The sequence below is a fragment of the Podarcis raffonei genome, chromosome Z, assembly GCF_027172205.1.
Source record: "Podarcis raffonei isolate rPodRaf1 chromosome Z, rPodRaf1.pri, whole genome shotgun sequence".
Classification (NCBI taxonomy): domain Eukaryota; kingdom Metazoa; phylum Chordata; class Lepidosauria; order Squamata; family Lacertidae; genus Podarcis; species Podarcis raffonei.
In genome coordinates, this window is record NC_070621.1 from 46,734,559 (window position 1) to 46,738,747 (window position 4,189).

The following is a 4,189-nucleotide window of genomic DNA, read 5'->3' on the forward strand; positions in this document are numbered from 1 at the left end:
GTGGTTTTTGCACAAGCTGTGGAGGGAAGTGAGGGACAGGTGGGGCTCCTCAACCTGGGAAGGTAGCCCATCGAGGAGAACTCTGATCCTAAACCTCTGCTACCTTGCTGGATAACTTTGGAAGAAGAAGAAAAGGCTAAGGAGCAAACTCTACACAAATCCAGAGTGAAGTTCCTGGAAGGCCTTGAATGCCTCCTTCTAGTAACTCCTGCAGCCAAGTTGGTGCTATTGCTCTTCTTTTCTTTGGACCACATCAGCAAGACTAAGAGCAGGGTCTTGTCATCTGGGCAGCCCAGGACCTCCATAAACACTGTCCAGGTTTGTGCCCTGGGGTCACTTTGGTAATGCTAAGGTAGCTGTTTGACCTCACCCCCAGAGCTGCACTTCATTGTCTTTCAAGTCAGACAGATGCCAACAGCAAATGTGCTTCAGATGTATGTTGTGTTAGCAGCCCATGAGTTTGCTACAAGAATATAGGATGGAACTACTTTAACTCCTGGCTTTTTGTCCATTGATTTCAGTCTAGTATTTTCCTCATCACCTGAGATGCACCCAGCCACTTCTTTCTTCTCCAAGTTGCCGACACACTGCTTGTCTTTGCCCTTCACTTCAAGAGCTCCTCAGACACTGTTTTGAGCCCTGTTTGTTTAACCGACACTGACTTAGATTCGATATGATGCTTGTAACCTGGAGGTGAAAGGCTCTAGATCCCATTACACTACCCATGACCTCATTCTGTAGGGTGACCTACCAAAAACAGTTGATATCTATCTTGACATGTATTGTTATCTGATGCACCACCTCTTGAGGTGATCTTTCCATATTGCCAGGTCAGATAGGCTCATGCATGTCACCACCGAGAATGTTTTAAAGGACTGTTATCTACGTAGTTACAGCTATTTGGTCCAGAGAGGTCAAGTCCCACCGGAAAGGTCTGCTGGAGCAGTGGTGGCAGCTTAAGAGAATTTCAACAAGGTCATATAATTTCACATCTTTGTTCACCGAGTGCACTGACTGAGGTGGGCCCAGAAAATGTGACTCTTTAATTATGTAACAGAATCTGTATACTGCTTAACTGTATAAACCACACATGAATTAAAATGATCAACAAAAGTAAGATGTTAAAAGCAAGCTGGCCAAACACACACACACACAAAAACAAAACCCCACAACCCAAAATACAAATTAGTTCAGCTGTTAAAATACATGCATTATATATGATAATGATACATATTTAAATGCATGCAAATATATATTAAGATGCATGCCAAATACATACTACAAAGTACATGTCTGGTTAGCCTGGCCTATACCAAAAGGTTTTTAGCAGACATGGAAAGCAGTGCCATGTAAGAGCTCCAGAGGAGCTGCCACACTGGAAGATCAGTTCATTCCAAGTGTGAAAAACATGTGTAAGATAAAGGTAAAGGGACCCCTGACCATTAGGTCCAGTCACGGATGACTCTGGGGTTGCAGCGCTTTATTGGCCAAGGGAGCCAGCGTACAGCTTCCGGGTCATGTGGCCAGCATGACTAAGCCACTTCTGGCGAACCACAGCAGCGCACGGAAACGCTGTTTACCTTCCCACCAGAGTCGTACCTATTTATCTACTTGCACTGGTGTGCTTTTGAACTGCCAGGTTGGCAGGAGCAGGGACCAAGCAACAGGAGCTCACTCCGTCGTGGGGATTTGAACAGCCAACCTTCTGATCGGCAACCCCTAGGCTCTGTGGTTTAACCCACAGCACCACCCGCATCCTGGAAAGCGTGTGTACTAGCACAAAATGCTGTGGCCTGGCTGGTCACAGGGGCAAACAGTTGCCATCATATTGTACAGGGCCAGGACAGAAACTAGGTAGGGTGAGGCTGCTGCCTCAGACAGCAGAAGCCCTTGAGGGGGTGTCCCCATGGGCGCCTCCACTGGCAGAGGAAAAGGCATGCGGGGGGAGTGCACCACCCCTGGCAGCACAATCCCGGTGGGGTGCCATCGCTGCTGCCATGCCCCTGGGATGTGTGCCAGCCCCATCCCCGCCTGCTCTCCACCCCCCGGTGCCGGAGCCTGAAGCTCCACCACTGGGCATCTCATCTGCCCAGCAGCATCTGCAGAGGAGTGATGCTGGCATCGATGGCAATTTCTAGTGAGATGTTGCTAATTTCCAGCAAGAACTGTGAGAATGATAAGGAACATATCAGAGAGTAAACCCTTTTAAACTCAGTGGGATTTAATTCTGAGTAAAAATGCTTAGGATTGCAGTGTAAGGCTGCACAGTCTTTACCCAGTTACCTAGGAGTAAGCTCCATTGAATTCAGTGGGACTAACTTCTAAGGAGACATGTAAAGGCTTGCAGTGTAAGGATCAATTTGCAATAAAGGAATAAACACTCCAAACGTTTCCTTAAAAAATTGCTGGCTGCTGTAGCATTGCAATTAAATAATTTAAAGTGGATTGGTTACACTTTCCTTCAAAATTACAGGAAGAACTTCACCATTTCCTTCATTTTTGCACGCACATGCGCACGCACGCGCACACACACACACACACCCCTTTTAGTTGTTCTCCAAGACATGAAGGGGAAGGAAATAGGAAAACTGGAACATTCCAGGGTCAAATCAGAAACTGGGATGGCTTCTGTAATTCCGGGACGGTCCTTAGAAGCTTTGCAATTTGATTCAGACTCCAGCCAAATCTGGTGCACAGCCCTAGTTTCCAGACACCTCACCTTCTCTGGGCATGCTCTAGTTTGTCAACTAAAAGCAATTAGTTGCTCTGGAGCACTTGTGCTGCTATTTTAGGTTTTGTTAAAGAAAAACATGTGCAAGCACCCCAAGGCCACAGAGGTGCAAAATCAATTTCTGCTATTTTCTATTTGGACTCCCATCTGTCAGAAAATAGGATGAAAGCAATAATAATTCCTTATAGATTGGAACACCTGAGAGGAGGGGGAGGGGGGACGTACAAGGGAAGGATCAAGAAAGTAGCCTAAATACAGTCTCAAATGCAAATTAAAATTAGGGTGCTCTTTCACACTTGGCCCAACAGCTGAGCCTTGCTGATTGTCGGCTGCATGTCTCTGGTTCTGGATGTGTGATTTGTGTGCCTAGAGTGAATGGTTGCAGAGTAAACGCCCACTCTGCTGACTCCATATTTAATCATGAGAAACAATGTCAGATGATTGCACTGTGCTCCTAGTAAGCGCTTTGATGTCCTACTTGTTTTGCTCCATTGAAGCAGTAGGTGGCTAGATTATTCTGAGAACACGAGAATGCAGGAATTGCCTTGTGAGATGGGACTGAAAGCCCACCTAGACCACTGCGTTGTTGCCAACTGCAGCAGCCAGGAACTCACAAGCAAACCATGAAGATGATGCCCTTTCCTTAATGTTTGTCTGGTAACCAGAGGCATACTGCCTCTGAACATGCCAGTTCCATTATTCAAGGGCATAGTGCTTGAAGCAGGAACTATTCTTCAACGGCAGACAAGAGGAAGGCTATTTCTGCCATCCTGGTTAAACCAGTAATGGGAAACATTTTTCAGCCTGAGGGCCACATTCCCTTCTTGGCAACCTTCTGGGGGCCACATGCCAGTAGGAGACATGTCCAGAGGTAAAAGTGGGCAGAACAACAAATGCATTCCTCCCCCTCCTCTGTACAGTAAATTATTTTCCACACATACTCACTCTCTATCGTCCACCCAGCCAAGTAAGAGGCATTATCAGAGTCTGAGGGCAAATTGCAGCCAGGTAAAAACACTAAGAAGGTGCAAAGCAAGGCTGGATATGTCTGAGTCTGAGGAGGGTTGTGACCTAGAGAAAGTCCTGAGTACCAGCTAGAGAGATCTGGAGGACCACATTTGGCCTCTGGGCCTCAGGTTCCCCACCTCTGAGATGAAGTGACCATTTAGCACAGTGTTCCCCAAACTTGGGTCTCCAGCTGCTTTTGGACTACAACTCCCACCATCCCTAGCTAGCAGGACAAGTGGTCAGGAATAATGGGAATTGTAGTCCCACAACAGCTGGAGACCCAAGTTTGAGAAATGCTGGTTTAGCATATGATGAGCAGAACCTTTGTCCAAGAACTTGGAGAACTACTGCCAGTTAGAGTATGCAACACTGAGCTGGATGAACAAATAATCTGGCATATTGTTAAACCATTCAGCTATAATGGCTAGCAGCCTTTGGCTAGGGTGACCC